Source organism: Pinus tabuliformis, chromosome 3_1 (genome assembly GCF_031772625.1).
Source record: "Pinus tabuliformis cultivar Carrire ecotype Pingquan chromosome 3_1, CPIR1, whole genome shotgun sequence".
NCBI classification, from domain to species: domain Eukaryota; kingdom Viridiplantae; phylum Streptophyta; class Pinopsida; order Pinales; family Pinaceae; genus Pinus; species Pinus tabuliformis.
The window spans coordinates 828,483,283-828,502,725 of record NC_142301.1 but is presented as its reverse complement, the minus strand read 5'-3'; the positions used below and the strand labels follow the sequence as shown (position 1 = coordinate 828,502,725).

At 35.1% G+C, this 19,443-nt stretch overlaps 1 long non-coding RNA gene across 1 annotated transcript in view; it reads right to left on the bottom strand.

The window, feature by feature from the left end:
• Nucleotides 1-11,173: 11,173 nt before the first annotated feature.
• Nucleotides 11,174-19,443, bottom strand: part of LOC149190047 (uncharacterized) — a 95,613-nt gene continuing 87,343 nt past the window's right edge. The window contains exon 2 of the long non-coding RNA XR_016256450.1: nt 11,174-11,410. This is a non-coding gene — a long non-coding RNA (uncharacterized LOC149190047). The remainder of the gene's footprint in view (nt 11,411-19,443) is intronic.

Below are 19,443 nucleotides of genomic sequence, written 5' to 3'. Positions count from 1 at the left end.
ATGTCACAGTTGCATGGAATTCTTACTGCTTATGAAATGAGGAAAGGAGGTCCATCAGACAGGAGAGAAGTTGCCTTCAAGGCTTCAGGCAAAGGAGAATACTATGAATCAGGACACGTGTCAAAAGAAGAAGAAGAATCAAATTTTGTCAAAAATCTCCAACGGGGTGCTGGACGATTCCGAGGTAAGTTACCTTTCAAATGCTTTGCATGTGGAAGAGTGGGTCACTATGCTGCCAAATGTCCTCATAAAGAAAAGAATGACAAGGGAAAGGAACCTGTTAGATGGAACAAGAAACAGAATGCTAACAGGAAAAGCTATTACACTCATGAAGATATTCATGGACTCTCAAATAGTGACGAAGATGAACGAGGTAATGACTATAAACTCTTAATGGCTTTTGAGGATGATGACTACATGGATGCTATAGATGAAGAAGGTTTTTATGAAGAAATGTCTAATCTCAAAATTTTCTTAGAAGAGAAAAATGTGATTATTGAATCTCTGCAATGTCAACTAGCTGAAAGAGAAAAACATCTTGAAAAATTGGAATGTGAAATTGTTGGTCTTAGAAAAGAGATTGAGAAGACAAAAGCTCTTAATCTTAAATTTGTTAAAGGATCTGAAACTCTGGATGAGATCATCAATGTGCAACATTCTCCATTAATCAAGACAGGTCTGGGATATAATGGAGAAGCATCTCAAGCATCCACCTCCAAAAGTTATCTTGATGCAGCAAGAAGGAGCGAGCAAAGGCCTAATAGAAATCATCAAGTAAATCAGGGACAATTTATCTCAAGAACGAACAAAAACTATCAAGAAAATCGGAGGCAAGCTACAATAAGAAGCTACAACTAGCCACAGGTAAAATCTTCCCAATTTGCCTCAAGAATGGATGTTGGTAGAAATTACAATCAGTTGGATGACAGATTTGATAATCGCAGAAGTTTCTTCAATGGGCAATGTTTCTCTTGCCATAACTTTGGTCACAAAGCAGCTCAATGTGTTGCCTATAAGACAATCATGACTAGAGAAGCTCAAAAACAAAGAAGTATGTCTGGAATCAAGAAAAGGACCTATAACAATTTTTCCGCCCTTGAAAGTGAAATTGAATGTTCTATTTGTAATAACTTCGGTCACGAAGAATCTAAATGCAGGAGCAGGTTTCGGAAGACAACTCAGAAGGAACAAAGCCCGAATGCCAGAACATGGAGAATGAAGGAACCACAACCAGAAAGATGTGGAATAGCTTTTTATGCAGAAGGACAAGAAAATTTATGGTTTATCTACAACGGATGTTTGAAGCATATGACAGGTGATAAAGAAAAACTTGAATCATATACTACTCTAGAGAAGGGAAAGAAGGCTTCTTTTGGAAATGATACTCTTGCAGCCATAAAAGTAAAAGGCACTGCTCAGTTGAAAGAAAAGGTCAAGGCTAGAAATGTTTTGTATGTTGATGGCTTGAAGCATAATCTACTGAGTGTCAGTCAGATGTACGATCAAGGAACGGAGGTAATATTTCGATCAAATGGATGTAGTGTTCGTGATCTCGATACAGGAAAAACAGTGATCAAAGGCAGAAGAACTCCAAATAATTTATACACATTTGAAGAAGGACAACAACAATGCTATTTGAGCAAGGACGATGAACATTGGTTATGGCACCGGAGGTTGGGGCACCTAAGCTTTTCACAAATAAGGAAAGCATGCAAATACCAGGCAGTCCGTGGTCTTCCAGACATCAAAATTCCAGAAAACACAATATGCAAATCATGTCAGTTTGGTAAGCAAACCAGAACTAACTTTCCTGAAAAGGAAGGATCAGCTAGCAGTCCTCTTGAGCTGGTACATACAGATGTATGTGGTCCATTTAGGAAAAGGTCACCTCGAGGAGAAGAATATTTTATATTATTGATTGATGACTTCTCTAGGATGGTTTGGTTAGGACTTATGAAGCATAAAGAAGAAGCATTCGAAAAGTTCAAGTCTTTCAAAGCCTTGGTTGAAAATGAATCAGATTACAAAATTAAGTGCCTCAGGTTTGACAGAGGTGGGGAATTTACCTCAAATGAATTTTTCGATTTCTGTGAAGAACATGGAATAAGAAGGGAATTCTCTACATCTAGGACTCCTCAGCAGAATGGAGTTGTGGAAAGGATGAACAGAACAATCCAACAAATGGCTCGTGCTATGCTTGATGAGTCTGGAACTCCCACAACCTTCTGGGGAGAAGCTACATTTGCTGCGGTTGTTATTCTCAACAAAACAAATGTTCGAGTGAACAGCACTCAAACTCCGTATGAGCTTTGGTATGGTGAGACTCCTTTCGTAAAGCAGTTCAAAATTTTTGGGAGCAAATGCTATATTAAGAATACTGATGAACAGCTTGGCAAACTTGAGCCTAGAGCAGACGAAGGCATTCTCCTTGGTTATTCTCCTCACAGCAAAGCATATAAGTGTTACAATAAGAGACTTGGAAGAATTGTTGACGGCATTGATGTAGTGGTTGATGAAAAGGGATACATTCCTAGGCAAGTAAGGTATGAAAATATCGAAGAAGATGAAGACTACCCTCCAAATTAGACCAATGATGAAGAAAAAGAACCTCAAGAGGCACCCGAAGAATAGATAATGATAGAAGAGAAGACTCCATCCAGGTATGTACAGAAGAATCATCCAGAATCTCAAATTTTGGGACAAAAGGAGGCAGGCGTACAAATAAGAAGATCAACTACAGAAGCTTCAAGCTATTTGGCATTACTCTCCTCCACTGAACCACAAAATGTAAGAGAGGCATGCTAGGATGAATGTTGGGTCAACGCAATGGATGAAGAACTTGAACAGATCAAAAAGAACAACACTTGGGAGTTGGTTCCTAGACCAAAGGATAAGAATGTCATAGGAACAAAATGGATTTTCAAAAATAAGTTGAACGAAAATGGGGATGTAATTAGAAACAAGGCAAGACTGGTGTGTAAAGGCTATGCCCAACAAGAAGGAATAGATTTTGAAGAAACTTTTGCTCCTGTTGCAAGACTTGAGGCCATCCGAATGTTCCTTGCTCTCTCAAGCTTTCAAAAGTTCAAAGTATTTCAAATGGATGTGAAATCAGCTTTTCTGAATGGAGACTTAGAAGAAGAAGCATACATTGAGCAGCCAGATGATTTCATTCTTGGGAATGATCCAAATCTTGTATGCAGATTGAAAAAGGCTCTCTATGGTCTTAAACAGGGTCCAAGGGCTTGGTACTACCGTTTGGACAAATATCTTCATCAACAAGGTTTTTCAAAAGGATCAGCAGATAGCAATCTTTATATAAAAATTGAAAATGACAAGTTGCTAATACTTGTTGTGTATGTAGATGATATTATCTTTGGCAGCAATGAAGAAGCTATGAGTCAAAGCTTTGCCTTGGTAATGCAAAAAGAATTCAAAATGTCCCTGCTAGGAGAACTGGCATACTTTCTTGGATTACAAATCCAACAAAATGAAGACGGTATCTTCTTGTCTCAAACCAAGTACCTCAAGTAGATTTTGAAGAAGTATGGCATGGAAGATTCAAAACCAGTATGTACCCCCATGGTTACAGGATGCAGTCTTAGTGCGAATGATGAATCAGTAGCAGTTCATCAACCAACCTACAGATCTATGATTGGAAGTCTACTTTATTTGACAGGTACCCAACCAGACATCATGCATGCAGTGGGAATAGTTGGAAGATTTCAGGCCAATCCTAAGGAAACTCATCTTCAGGCAGTTAAGAATCTTCAAATATATTCAAGGTACTCAAAACTATGGCTTATGGTATCCTAGAAACACAGATCTCACACTCCATGCTTACACAGATGCAGATTGGGCCGGAAGTATGGATGACAGGAAGAGCACAAGTGGTGGTGCTTTCTTTATGGGTTCCAGACTAGTATCATGGTTCAACAAGAAACAGAGTTCAATTGTATTATCTACAGCTGAAGCAGAATATGTGGTTGCTGCATCTTGTTGCACTCAACTTCTTTGGATGATGCAGACCTTGCAGGATTTTCAAATCACTTATACTCCACCTATCTCCATCTTATGTGACAATACAAGTGCAATCAACATTTCAAAGAACCCAGTCATGCATTCAAAAACCAAGCACATACCGATGAAGTATCATTTTCTCAGGGAACAAGTGCTTGAACAAAAGGTCAATTTGGAATATGTTTCTTCTAAGGAACAAGTGGCTGATATATTTACCAAACCATTGCCCAGGGAAACTTTTGAATACCTCAGGCAAAAGCTGGGGGTTGTCGACACATCATCCTGTTGTTAATTCTCAGATTGGTGCTTGTACGCGAGGTTCTTATGGGGTATACGCATACAAGGTTCAGGGGGAGCATAATTCATTGTTGGCATTATAGTATTACAGAAGGAGTAATATGTTCTTGGTTGTCTCAATATCCATGGTAATAAAGGTGCCGAGTTCAATTAAGGCACCAACTGAAAAAAATCTGAAGTTGATGTCACTTTCAGAGTCCGTTTCATAATCAGGCGGAATAGGTTCTCAGGGGGAGAAATCAGGAGAAGCAGATATCTGCCCTTTTCCCTTGATGTCAAAGGGGGAGAGTGCTTTTTGGTCGGTGTTGTTGCCATCAAGTCCAAAGGGGGAGATTGTTGGCATTATGGCATTATGGACATGTGTTGAACTTGATGGCAACCCTCTCATAGACAAACATCTCACTTATATACATCTACAAAGGAGATAAACAGAGAAAACAACAAGAAGAGCCAAGAGGAGACAAGAGGAGCCCTTTACATATGTATAAATATGCCAAAGAAGCAGTTATCGGGAGTCAGTTATCGGGAGTCATTGAGTCATTAGGAGCTTATCAGTGCAATAGAGGCACATTCTCATATATAAAGATCTTATCGGGAGGAATCAGGCGTTTAAAACCATTAGATGCATGCTTAATCATTATCGGGAGTCATCAGGCCATATATGCATGCTTTAACTCTATCGGGAGTAGTTTGGGCAATTAAAACTCATATATGCATACATTAACACTATTGGGAGTTGTTCGGGCAATTAAAACCCATATATGCATGTATTAACACTATCGGGAGTTGTTGGGCGCCCAAATCCCATATATATGATAATCAAAGGCATTTCATATATTTCGGCATATATGCGCATCGGGGGTTCCGCTATGTGACACTGCTGAAATCTCCGATTGCGATCGGACCCGATGGTGGCATTAAAACTTGGTGTATAAAAATATCGCATCCGCAATGCATAAAGGGTCACCCACCCCAATCCTTCGATTGAGATAAGAAGTGGCGGACCCGATGGGAACTTTAAAGGGACTTTAGAATATATCGCATCCATCGCACAGTTTATAAAAGCCTCCCTCTTCAAATCGCCGATAGCAATGAAAAGAGTGGACCCGATATATATAAAAAGGAGGGTTAATGGGGCATGTCGCATCCGATCTATCGGATCGGCCATCGGCAAATAGACAATGATAAGGAGTGGACCCGATATATTTATAAAGCATGGTTAATGGCCATATCGCATCCGATCCATCGGATCGGCCATCGGCAAATAGACGATGTTATACAGCGATAAGGAGCAGACCCGATATATTATTGTTATGGGTGCATAATGTTTAAAGTCCGCCTTTTGTTGTTTGGACTTGTTTTCCCGCTATCATCGGTCAAAGCAAGCGAGCCTCAGGATTTCGGATCCTCTGGTTTTGACTCATGGTTTTGTCAAAAGCATGACTATATAAGAAGAAAAGAGATCCTTTGGCAAGACATCGATTATGAATTGAAGATCTTAAGGGAGAATTGATTGGCATTCTTGTGACCGGTTAAGGAGCAATTACTGATCAAGGAGAATGCGCGCAGAACAAAGCAAAGGATCGCAGGCTTGAAGTTCAGACATTTCTTTGAGAGAAATTGCTTTTCTTCGGGTGTATTGCAGTTCAGTAAGAAGCATAAGAGCAGCCAACTGTAGGGTTTCTTTTAAGCAGCAGTCATTCTTTAACTCTGATATAACCTCCTCTGCTGTTTGCTAAAGGGTTCTGGGTGCGCATATTGGGTTTGTCTTGTGTCTAGCCTCCGGGTGCACTATTATATGTATATTCTCTGCATTGTGTTATGATTTCGGCATAAACAACCTCTGTTTTATTGGGTGGCCAGATCGAATATTTATTTATATTCGATCTAGTGCTTGGGTTGGCGCTTGGGTGTTTTTGAAAGATCTGCTGTATAAAGAAAATATATATTGATCTGATGCTTGGGTAATTCTGAAGAATTGTTTATATTTGGTAACCATTTGATCTTCTTGGATCCAGTCTGAAAATTAATGAAACGTGGTCCTTGAACGAAGTAGGGGGCTGTAGCTCCCTTCCAGGAGAGACTGGAAAACGAGAGAGGGTTGTAGCTCTTTGCAGGTTGCAGCCTGCATACTGGTAAAGGACTGCACCAGTACAAATTCATTGTAAAAGAAATTCTATTTGAAAGAAGATAAAGACATATTGCAACAGGTGGTTTTCACCCACATTGGGTTTCCACCTTATATCTGGTGTTCTGTTGTGTGACAATCTGTTTTTAACTGTTCTTGTTCATCATTTTATGGTACTGACATACAAGTTAATTATCAATTTCGGAAGAATAATTTAAAGCATAAATCTAGATGGTTTATTCAAAAGAAATTAATAATATTGATTCACCCCCCCTCTCAGTATTATTTCCAACAGTTTTCACCCCTTATGGAATTTGCTTACAATAATAGTTATCAGAGTTCCATCAAGATGGTGCCATTTGAGTTCTTATATGGAATACCTTGCAAAACACCTCTCAGTTGGGACCGACTAAAGGACTGAGTATTAATAGGACCAGAAGTGGTGCAAGAGATGGAAGAACAAATGACTATGATTAGGGGAAGTCTAAAAGAAGAACAAGATTGAAAAAAGAGTAATGTTGATGCTCATCAGATAGTCTGAAGTTATGAAGTGGGAGATGGGGTGTTCCTGAAAGTAAGGTCCCCCCCCCCAAAAAAAAAGGAAAAAAAATCCTCTATAAAATTTGGAAAGGGAGAAAAATTGTCACACGGTTTTTGGGACCTTTTGAAATCTTAGAAAGGAAAGGGTTGGTGGCATATAGGCTTGCATTACCTCCATTTTTAGCGCGTATGCATGATGTGTTTCATATTTTTTTTGCGTCATGATATTTCAAATCCTTCAGGTGTTATTAACTTTGGTCATTTGTAGGTTTTGGACAAGGGAACAGTAATGGCCGAACCAGTTCTCATACTGGGCCAACAAACTTTGCAGCTTAGATGACAATTAAGGTCCAGTGGAACAATTTTAGTCCTAGTTCAACTACTTTGGAGGACGCCGAGGAGATTCTTCACCATTTTCCTTACTTATTCCAAGGACTTCAAGACGAAGTCTATTATTAAGAGGGGGTGTATGTAGTGCCCCACTCTAGTTGACTGACAATGATGTGACATTAACATTTATTTAGCCCTAAGGCCCACACATTATTCTTGAGGACCTCATGTTGAGGATCCAGACACATGACTCTATTATTAGTGGTTGTGATATTAGTGGTTGTGATGTTTATGTATGTTCTCCATTAATATTATGATGATTGTAGCATTAATGGTTATGCATGTTCCCTATTGATATTATGATGATTGTAGTATAAATGGTTATGTTTGGTTTCTATTGAATTTATGATGATGATGGCAGTAAAGGATACGTATGCTCTCTATTGATATGATGATGATGATAGCTTTGATGGATATGTATGTTTCCATTGATGTTATGATGATGATAGCCACGATGATGTGTCCCCTATGTTACCTACTTGCATTAGTTCTAATTCACAATGAATAATGATGCGAATGACTAGGTGATGTTGATGATGTTATTATGACAATTACTAACACCGAGAAACCTTGCTATGATGATTATTGAGTATGGCAGGAAACCACCAGAGGCACTTGCATACGACGCGTTGACGACACTTGGTTTGATGAAAAAATTATATTATTATATCTTTGAAATTCTAAGTCAATTTTGAAACCTACTATATATGTTTATCTGTATTCTGATGATATGTTAGTGGTTGCAGGAACACATTTGTTTTTTGGACGAATGACTCACATATGGGTGATGGGGTTATACAATTGGATGGAACTGCATGGGAGGGGTGGGGTAGTGTCCCTGATCTCACCCACTAGCCCTCTCGTCGTGACTTGGGCTGGAAAAGTTGAAACACCTTTGCCTTGAAGATCACGATGTCATGAGGGTAGGTCCCAAAGTTGGGTCACTCATGAGGATTTTACCGGGGGGTGCACATTAAGGTGGATTCCTTGATCCTCGACACCATTAGTCTCACTATAGCAGGAAACATAAGAGATGATAATGGTCTCTGTCGTTGCACCTATACTTTCCCCTCGTAGCCACTGAATTCTTGAATGACAAGTGGTGTGGCACCCTTGGAACTTCAAGGAAATTTCTTTAAGGGCATGACCAACTTGGCACCCTTGGAACTTCAAAGGAATTTCTTGAAGGGCACGACAAAACTTGGCACCCTTGGAATCATTAAAAATAAATAAATTAATAAATATAATCAAGATATGAAAACCAGGTAAATTCACATCAAGGATAAATGATATTAGAAATCGACGTAATTAAATCAAGAATAAAACTTGGGTTAAGAGGATCATAGGAAGAAATAAAATATTTTACCTTAAAAACTCTACCCTTCCCATGTTGGAAAATATTAGGTATATGATGTAGTTTAGTTAGGTAAAAATGGGAAAGAGGCACATAAATGTAAGGATAAATATTAATCCTAAAATATTTAAACCTAATTAAGTGAAGAGGATGGTGAATTAAAATAAGATTAATAAATTAAATTTTAGAGAAATATAGAGAACCTCCATGTGGCAACAACCAACATAAGAATATCCATCTAAGAGATAACTTGAGTTAAATTAGGGAGTAGATAGGGGATCAAATCTTGACTTATCAATTGACTTTAGTAATGAACACAAATTAAGGAGTAAAAAAGGGGAATCAAGAGACAACTAGGAGAAGAAATAGGAATCTTGTTGAGGTGAGGAAAAATATTATTTTTAAATTAAAATTTAAGTAAATAATTTTGGAGATCCTTGATGAGAGAGTGACACATGGGTGGGTGAATAATCAAACTATTGGATTATCAAAAATAATTAATTATGCATGAAAGGCCAAGTGTCACCTATGAGGACTCCTATAAAAGAAGGGGCAAGCCATGGGAGAAGGGACTTTTTTTACCCTACTATTGGATGGATGAGACTATGTCAGAGTAGTGACTACGAGCTATAGTGAGTTTGGTGTGGTAGAGGACTATAGAGAGGGGACTCTTGAGCCAAGGAGTGCTCTCCTCTACCAGCTTATACATTCCATCGTTGTACAACCCCATTGCAGCTCGAGGGTCCATGGGGAAGGAGAGTACCCAAGGAGTAGGCTGGGAGGTCAACCGGTGGGTCATTGCATTCAGATTAAGCACGTCGACATTCACACTTGGAGGTGACCGACAACAAAGGAGGGAAAATAGCGGCAAGTCAAGTTTGAATCTCGTCTCCTGGTGAATGGTACCTATGTTGTTATAATACTCTTTTGTATGACTTCATTATGGTTTTAGTTAATAATATGTAAATTTGATGATATGTTCAATGAAGTGAAATTCAGAAAATTTTTATATACTGTTCAATATTTTTGAGTTCCCAATGCTATTTTCTTATGGTTGTGTTTTAGTATTTAAAAAAAAAAAAAAAGGGTTGGTCCCTACAAAGGCGACCGACTCGGTTAGCTATGGATGGTATGCAACCTAGAGGGGGGCTTCCAATATACCTAAGAGTACATGGAAGCTAAGTTTGTATTAGTGTTTTCTAGTGTGCCTTGTACAATAAGTAGTGTTCTGATATACTTTTCATATGTGGAGCGCCATTTAATATACCTAGGGGTAGGTGGAGAATGATGCTATACTTATGTACGTGGAATACTGACTACCCTCATAATGTAACACAAATAATTAAAGACAAATCCTATGTTTATAAACATTGGAATACGTCTTCTAACTTAGAACCACACTAATGTTTGGTTGTTTTAATGTTTGATTGATTTTAATGCTCCTCTTTTCATTAAAGTTGATTTTATATTATGTGATGTAAATGGTATCAAGATTTCAATTCTGGTCCAATGCAACCAATATGAGAAAATTTATTCTTTAATTCGATGAAATTCTATCTATGGGAAGGAGAAAGTTATTTTGGTATTCCAATAAAATCCAAAAACTCAACTTTCACCACATTTCTTTTCACCAAATGTAGAAATTTCACTTTCAGATTTCAATTCATCATAATAATAATAAAAAAGCTCTTTTCAATCACCAAAAATGCCAAACTTCAAAATACTAAAGAGAAAAGCAACAAACTCTTAAAAACGATAATTTCAAATTGATGTAATGAATATCAAATCACTGTAAGCAAAATTTTTTGTTGTTTTATAAAATATGAATAATCACTATTGTTTTCAATTCATTAAAAGCAACCAACTGTGAATAAAAAGTGATCACTTTGAAAAAATCTAACTTTTCACATATGTTAATGATTCTTTGGAAGCAGGTATACATAAGTATTTAATCTAACCTATTGAGAGAAGAAAGAAAGACTCGCACTAACCCAACAATACCAACCTTTATTTTGATAAGTCAAGAGAACAAACTCTAAACCCTATTTTGCAAAGATAAGTAATTTTTCAAAATAACAATCCAAAACATGAAATCAAAATACAAATGACATTTTAATAATGTGAACAGACCCAAGAAATAATAACAAGCAAAATTCTTTAGACCCAAATGGCAAAAACCCCATTTTTTTTCAAATTTTCTAAGTGTGTCGCAGGTAAGCTATTAATACCAGTGTGGTGTCGCACTATTGCTAATAGTAAATTGCGCAATTGTCACTCTACTACTAAATAGTGAAGTGTAACACTTGAAAAAATAAATAAAATTTAAAAATGTAGCCACATATCCAAAAATTAACTTTTCAAGCATCTAAATATAGTTAATAAAGGTAGTGGAATACAATCAGAGAACATAAGAAGACATATAGAAGAATAAAAAAATTCCTCACTATGGTCACCAATTTGTTAGGCAAACAAATCTCCTCTTCTGGACAAGAAAAGATCTCCCTAGACTCAAAGACTGAATCTAGTAATTAACAAACAAACTAGTAAATATGTCCCTAGGTCCATTTCTATTGAATCATAAGCAAGAGTAATGAAGTATGAAATCCATAATTTTCAAATTAAATGCCTGATGAAGATCCTCACTACGGTTTGATGTAGCTTCCCAATGCTCAGAATCCAAACTTGTGAACACAACAACAAACAAAGTATTAAAGGTATATGATATATAAATGATTCAATACAACCTATACTAGTGATCAAGGAGACTAGTACTTAATATCATAACCAATGGATAATGAAAGTAAACATCCAAGATATCAGATCCAATGGAAAATATAGTGAGAAAGAGACACTTTTTTGTATTATAATTGAATGAAAAGGAGTGATACAACCTAGCCTTAATGTTGGAAAATATCCTTCCAATAGTATTCAATCCTCCCTTAAGTGACAAGCTTTTAGCCTCAAATTGACAACATAAGTTTACATCAAAAGTCGACCCCTTTCCCTCTGGTATATTAGTGAATTTATAAGACAAGAGGAGAGGGTTAGAGATCCTGCTTCTAAGGATCAGATCCACAAAGATGGGGATTAGGGTTCCATAATGAGAGGGAATAGATTCATAAACCATGGGATGAAGCCCAAATAGGTAGGGGCTTGAGTCCTTGTTTTTGACATAATATTCCCCAACAAGGCTTCTAGAAATTTAATTTAATTTTTACCTACGTTAAAAGGTCGTCACACTTTTTAATGGAAAATAGAGCGGCAAATTACACAGGCTATAATCATTAAAATTCCATTTACGCAGATATTTGCTGGGAAAAAAATGACATTGCTTGAAAATAGGGTTTTTGCAATGTAATCCAGAATTCTTGTTGTTTTCAGAATGGTTTTTCTTCCAGCATTGTAGGGGATTGCTTCATCAGATAGTGAGAGATCCAAATTTGTGGTCATTTGCCTAATGCTGACAAAATGATGTGTAACACTGACCCCCCATCCTTGGAACTCTATCTTTCATGATTATGTTGTTTGATGATTTTATACTGTGGTTTTAGGCTCCCTTTTCATTATATATAAATTGAGTTTGTTCTAAAAATAATTTAAGAATACATTTTGAATTAGTTTCATGTGGCTACTCAAGAAAAATGACTTACTTTCTTACATTCTAGGATACACAAAGAGAGATATCAACATGGAACCAATATTGGGTATGTCTTCCCTTTTTTTTCTTTGTGGACTTTCTCATTCAATGTTATTTTGGTTCTTAATATAATTTGGAAATTTGGAAAGAACACAAGTACCAACCCTTTTATTTACCTATTATTTTTGTGAAGACCAATCCCTTTATTTGGGATTAGCTTTAGGATATTATATAAAATCCTAAACAACAATATTTATGACAGGTTAAATATCACACAACATCGGATTCCCAAGTGTACTTAATGTATTCAATCTCTTATGTGTTTCAATGCCCTAGGTTCAATTTCCTAAGATCCTTAATCATTTAAGGTATCATAAGCATCCTCAACATTGTAAATGTTAAATGAGTGTCATGTGTGATAATGTGATGAATAATGAATTGTTGGGTTTGGACAAAGATATCCATAATAGTAACTTGTTATAAAGGTCACATCTCTAATCATGTACTAGGTTATTTGTGATCTAATCAAGATGATTTTCAAAGTGGGTTTTTCTTGATGTGATAGGGTTTCTCACTCTAAACCTTTTTGTTGATGTGATAATTATATGCTCTATTAGTATTATGAATTTTATTTTATTATTCTTTCTTTCATGCTACTACATTAGGCTTTTTATTTTATTATTCTTTCTTTTATGTTACTACATTAGGCATTTATTATGATAATGAATAAACAATGATGTTAATATCTTAATAAAATTACCATTTATTGGTTAAAAGTGTGGTTATATTTATGTTAAGTGATATCTTTAGAGTTTAAATACATATACATTGTGCTACTACTAAAAGTATTTAGAGATCATTGTCACTATTATAAACATGATATTTTCCTACACATTTTTAGTTAAATAATTTAATTTTAAATATTGAATTAAAACTATCCACATAAATAATAATAATAATAATGTCAATTAATAAATTAATTGGAAAGAAAGAAAGTCATAAAAAAATTTAAAAATTATTAATATTTAAATTTTTTTGAAAATAAATATGTTTTTCTAAATGTTTTGTATCCTTAAAATTCACTTTAACATTATTTCCATTATTTGTAGCTCCTAAAAAGTCGTCTATAGTATATTAAGTGAATTTTGATTTTAATAGGGAAACCATATTTTTTATATGTAAATATGAGTTATATATTAGTTATACAACAAAAATAAGAGATATAAAAAAGAACTTATATTTTTTAAATTGTATTATTATTTTTATATAATTTCATATATAGTTCATGATATCATGTTCATGAGGTTTTTCTTATTATTTTTTAAACTTAAATATTGCTGCCAAGAGAGAAAATAAATACCAACCATTACAAAGTTTTCATGGGTTTGGTAGCTTTTATTTCATACTGCTCACATGATTATATTTTCCCCATCACTTCAATGTCACATCATATATTTGTGTACATATATTTTCTAAGATTGTTAAAATATTTTAACATATGTTATAATATGATCAAATTCATTTTTAATAGAGTAACAATTTGTTAGGTCAATGGTGTAAATAATATTTATGTAAAAAATAATATTTAATTATAAAAAATAAAAATATATATTATATTTTGAATTTTATATATATTAAATTTTCAAATGTATATTTTAATTTTTTTTATTATGCTGTAAGGAATTCTTTTTTAAAAAGAATTCTCTTACTTGCCATTTTGTCATAATCTGTGTTATTGGATTTTTTGTTAGACAATTAGGTTATGATTATCCATTGATTCGAATGGAATGACAATTGCTACTCAAACCATTTCCCAATCGCAGAAAAGACTCTGATGCATTTTTGCCGAATAGTTCTTTGCAGTTAACTACCCTGTGGGTGAAAGTTTAGCAGCCTCGATGATTGCGAGACTATTGAAGTTGGAGGTCATCTACAGCTGCGTGGGCAAGAAGTTCATGGTCTGCATACTCAGTTTTGCAATTGCTCTGGTTGTTGTATATGTTCTCTACGTCGTACACGACATTGTGCCATGTACCAATTTGTCTGAGTGCTCAAATAATTTCATGGTCGATTTCGCCCGTTCTCATTACAAAGCGTCAGTCTACATAATTTCATGGTTGATTTCATCTGTTCTCATTGCATAGCATCCGAGATCAGGCGCACCCAGAGATATATGGAACCAAGGTTAGGGCAAGCCATTCGGAGTTTTAGGGATCGAATCTTCACCCCAAATCAAGATTTAAGCAAACAAGACATGGAGAGAAGGTATAATTCTAACCAGTCGAAGAGGGTTTTCAGAGATTTTTGCTAGAGAATGGATTCCACACCTTTGCCTGTTACAATGACCCTTAACTCTATGGGACACCCTCCTTAGAATACCCCAAATTGGTCAAGGTCTCAATTCATGCAGGTTATGCATGAGACCCAGATAAGAGGGCCTTGTTGCCCGATCTAGATGCATTGAGGCAGAATGAAAGTCCTTGGTTGGCTGAAAGTTTCAGAGGAACTATTATGTCAGAAAGCCTTATTTTTGCTAAGGCTTGCATGTATTCAATATACATATGTTCCCTAATGAGGATTTCATCATTGACTTCTTTCCATTAACAAATACTGAGATGTCAACAACATCCATGTCCCTTATTTTAATTACTTCTGGATTCTCTGGCCATAGGTTAAAGATGGGTCCTTTGATAGGACAGATAATGCCTGATCTTTCCCTCATAAGAGAATCTCATAACAACCTCCATGGTTGTGAGACTATTGAAGCTGGAGGCCATCTACAACTACTTGGGCAAGAAGTTCATGGTCTGCATGCTCTTCTTTGCAATTTATCTGGCTGTTGGGCATGTTCTCTATGTCATACATGACACTGCACCATGTACCAATCTTTCTTACTGCTCAGATAATTTCATGGTTGATTTCGCCCGTTCTCATTGCAAAGCGTCTGAGGTCAGGTGCAACCGGAGATATATGGACCCAAGGTTAGGCCATCCAAAGGTCTAGGGATCTAATCTTTGCCCCCAAATCAAGATCTGGGCAAACAAGACATGGAGAGAGAAGGTAGAATTCCATTCAATCGAAGAGGGTTTTTAGAGCTTTTACGGTGCATCCCATTAGCAATGTGAGCAATCCTCTACCCTTTCTTTTCTTCACTCCTTAGCCTAGTGTCATGCCAACGTATCTGAATCCCTTCAATTCTCCCAACAATGATATAAGCAGTGTCGTGATGCACATTGATCCCCTCTGCATTTTGAACCAGGTGAAAAGTTTGGTTTTATATGGAACACCAACACTTAAACACCCAACAACATCATATAGGGGTTTTTTTCCTGAATATAAGGTGGTTTGGTCGACAACCTTATCCAAGCACGATCTCCCATTACCCTTTTCTATTACCTTTCAAAATCTTCCTATCCTTGCATGCTGAAAAAGCGAATCTAGAGATGGATTCAACTTCTGTTATCTAGATGAAAAGGGTGATTCTCTATTTATTATGTTTTTTATTATAATAATGAAAATGCATATGGTCATTCCAGGAAGGGTTATTAAGGTAAGTTGCCAGAGCCTTTTCCTTCCATTCACTACCAGAGGAGGACAAAAAACTCTCCTCATCAGATGGATGGGCAGGTCGGCCAATATCTTATTCTTTATTAGAAGATGTGAATTTATTTCCATTGACAAACTCAACAACATCCAATTCCCCTATTTTAATCACCTATGGATTCTCTGGACGCAGGTTCAAGATGGGTCCTTTGATAGGACGAATAATGGTTGATCTTTCCCTCACCAGAAAAGCTCATGGGGTGCCCATGCAATATTTTTCGAATGAATGTTTTCTTCAGAATCCGCAGGGTAATCCCAAAGAATATGAGGAACATGTTTCTCCTTATCTATGTACCAGATCGTCATAAAGGTACAGATATACTAAAAAAAATCGTAACACTACTTGAATTTGATATTATTCATTTCAGCTTTCCTTGATGAACTATCATTTTTCTATTGGTTAGATTCAGAGTGAATGGAAGTATATGTAAATGTTTATAAAAATCACTACTTTTCTTAAGATCAGAGTCACAGTGGATATGATAGCTCTCCTTGCTTATATGGTGCAGGGAATATTTTGTGATTGTCCTTTGGCTCTATGATATATATGTTCTTCCAAAAATAAAGATCACTATGCCTTTTTTCTCTGTTGAAGCTAGCAACTACATCAAATTCTTGTCTATGTAAAAGAATCAAAGGAGCTTAGAGTGCTTGTCATTTTACCAGAAGCAGCAATAGATTAGTATGTTAGACATATTTTCATTCAGGATCATTATGATTATGTTCCATGATGACTGAAGATGGAAAATTAGTTTTGTTGCTATGAATTGTCACTTTCCATTATCTAACAGAGCATTCCAGCACGTGCTTTTAAATCAAATTTTCAAAGAGATAAGTTTAAACATGTCATTTTTGGGATTTGTAATTGCAATTATTACTAGAATCCAACCACGTAATTGTTGGTGAATTTGCAACTTTTTATTGTTGGAATTGCATTTTTGAATGTATAAATGGCTTGAGATTTCTAAAAATTCCCCTTAAACCTGGATTGTGCAATCTCAATCACTAATATTTACAATTCCAACAATTCTTCTAAAATTTCACCAAATTTTGAGAAAACTGATCAGAACAATGTTCCCAGAAAAAATTAAAAATAAGAATGTTTACTACACTGCTTTTCAAACATTTACCAATAATATTCCTTGTTGAATTTTGTCCTAGAAGCATCCTCCTTACATTTTATGGATTGAATGAAGTGTTCAGGTTGTATCCTTTCAGGTTCTAACAAAGTTGATTTCTGTAAATGCATATTGTTAAATGCTTAAGGTCCAAATCACATGTCATTAAAATTAGATTTTGTGTTATTGCACCTCTGCTGCTCTATATAGAAGAGATGTTGTAATGTCATGTTCTGTCTTGTTTTTCTTTGCCACTCATTATTGCTGGAATTGTAGTTTTATTGGTTAAATCAAATATATCTTGAGGGAAACTCTTGCCATTTTAATTTGAAATTCAATTCATAAAAGACTATCCCCATCTATCCATACAGTTGCAATCCATTTCTCTAGAACCTAAGTGGATAGCATATTTCCATTAAATTACCAATGACATTGAAGATGGACACAGCTATCCTCACTGTCATTTTTCTTGTATCATCCTCTGAACATTGAATTTAAAAAAGCAAACAATTCTTGAACGAATCTAGCAACTTTGGGCAGTGTTCATGTGACATACCCAGTTCCGCCTGTTTCCTTTTGATATGAGTTATAAGGCTAATACAATTCCATGCAATAGTCATTGGTCCCTTGCCCTTGACTTCAACTTCCCCTTGTTGGGCAGGAGGAGAGAGTTCTTTTGTGGACCTCAGACCTCTAACATACACTATGGTATTCATCATACACACCACATTAAGGAGTAGTAAACAAATATGTCTACTCAATAACAATATTTCTATCCATAATGCCTTGCTCAATCTATTATGCTCACTTCTCTAATGCTTAATGGATTTGCAGTTTTGGATTTTCCAATATTTAACACTGACCAATTTATACAAGTTTGGAAACAGACATTGCCTTGTGAAAATGGCAGTGCAATGTTTTAGGGCCTGTCAGCATAATATGGCTCTACACAGAGGAACCACAAGGGTATCTAAAAAATCCATCTGTTGTATGCAGAGTTTGGAAATCCACTCAATGGCCTCAACCAGACACCTAGATCTTGGTATGCAAAAATGGATTCTTATTTATTGCCACAAAGTTTCATTTGATGCAAATATGTTTACATTTCAAAAACATTTGAAACATAGTTATGGATGAAATGGGAACTATTACCTCAAAACGGGTACTTGAGCCCAAAAACCCCAAAAAAACATGAAAAACAACCAAAAAATGAAAATTGTTTATTCCAGAACGATGCTTTTTTTCTAGGGTAAATTTTCAACATTTTTTTAAAATGGAAGTAAAAACCAATTTTTCTTTTAAATGGATGGAAAAACACCCTTAAACAAAAATTGTTTATTCTGGAATAATAAAAAAAAAAACCGGGTTACAATTTTGACATGTTTTAGCAATGGAGTTAAAGAGAAAATATCCAAACTTTGAAAAACTGTAAAATTCCAACAATTTTCGGACATGATGTTAAAGATAAAATATCATGTCTCGGATCCTAATAATTCCAACTATTTCCATTCATGTCGTTAAAGAAAAAATATCTTGACTCTAAAAAACCTTGAAATTGTAATTGTTTTCGACCATGGCATTAAAGATAAAATATCATGACTTAGGAAAACATTAAAATCTTGACAATTTTTTAACCATGCAATTAAAACCAAAGATTATGACTACAAAAAAATATCAAGTTTTCAAAATATTTCAAACATGACATAATGAAAAAAATTTATGACAAAAAACTTTAAAAATGAACACCCAAGAGCAATTTATTTTTTAAATGCTAAATATATGGAAATTTTAAAATCTTAACCTAAAACAACTCAATGCATTGCAACAAAATTTATAAATCAACCATCAAATTGACACGCAGTGTAGGTGAACTCGACCTGTTGTAATGAAAACTTAAAGACCAACCACGAAATTGATACATTGTGTGGGAAGGCTCTATTCATTATAACGAAAATTTTAAAATCAACTATCAAATTGCACATAATGGGATCAGGTTGTTAGACAAACATCAACACATACCTTGTACAAAAAAATGAAAATAAAAACCAAAAAAAAAAAAATGCATAAAGAAATAAAAAAGAAAAATATAAAAGAAAATAAAAATTCAGATATTGAAAAAAAACAATAAAAAATAACACAAAAAAGTTAATACAAAATATATATATATATATATATATATATATATATATATATATATATATTTTAATATTGATAAAAAGAAAAAACAATGAAATAAAAACACAAAAAATAATAAAAAGAAAGCAAAATTTTAATATTGAAAAAAAAAATAAAAACAATAAAAAAAAACACAAAAAATAATAAAAAAGAAAACAAAAATTCAAATATTGAAAAAAAC